The sequence below is a fragment of the Lepus europaeus genome, chromosome 13 (assembly GCF_033115175.1).
Source record: "Lepus europaeus isolate LE1 chromosome 13, mLepTim1.pri, whole genome shotgun sequence".
Taxonomy (NCBI): domain Eukaryota; kingdom Metazoa; phylum Chordata; class Mammalia; order Lagomorpha; family Leporidae; genus Lepus; species Lepus europaeus.
In genome coordinates, this window is record NC_084839.1 from 90,958,777 (window position 1) to 90,959,789 (window position 1,013).

A 1,013-nucleotide genomic window follows, 5' to 3' on the forward strand; every position below is an offset into this window, starting at 1 on the left:
ATTCAGTATTCAAACCATAGCAGATATCAAAATAAAATATATGAGGGCTCTTTGTGAAAGGCTTGCAAAAAGCAGAATTAAAATGTACATTTACTTTGGGGCACAACATTTGAAAATCCATGCCTTCATACAGCATCCAGGGGCCAGGGGCCTTGCTCAGCCTGTAGCCCCATTACCAATCCCAAAGGAGAAAGGATGTTTAGGAGTCTAAATTAAGACAGATTCATTTAAGATATTCCTGAGGGATGTTTAAACAAAGCTCTCAATAACAAAAATGCAAGAACTTATAAAGAGTTAGGAATCAGCTATCTAGAAAACTTGCCTATCCAGACTTGCTCACCAAAAGAATACAGTTATCAGGTTCTCTTTATTTTATCAGCTAATGTGTATTTTTATCTTTTATCAAATCCACTTGAAAAAGCAATGCTATCCACCATTTCAAAGTCGTATTTTCTCCCCTCTCTTTGTCAGATAACTTTTCTTGAGCAAATGCAAAATAGCTTTATTTTATCAAAAGGAGTGCCATCAGGTAGGGGGGAAAAAGCCTGGTATAAATTCTTGAGCTGTTTTAGTTCTGAAATTAGAGCAAACTACCTGGTTGTTTTGAAGCCCAGTAAGATGTTTCTATGTGGAAAGCCTCTCTCTGGTAGCTTCAGATAGAATCTCAAATGTATTTTCTTAATTGTTCCATTTGAAGAGTACAGATAAAACAGAAAATCCTCTTATCCAGCATGTACCATCTTCAAATTCTGGGGTTTTGGGTATGGAGAGAGGAGGGGATATACAGTCACAGTCGCCCAATGAGAGGGACACCCTCTGAGAAGTGCCTCATTAGGTGCTTTTGCCACTGTGCACACATCAAAGAGGGCACTTGCACAAATTCAGACAGCTGTGACATCATCAGGTAATATCTTACAGCACCATTGTTGTGGTCAGTCATGGAGATGTCATAATTCGGTACATGAGGACAATCTTGGTGTTAGTTTTGAAAAATGATAATAGCTTCAACTTCA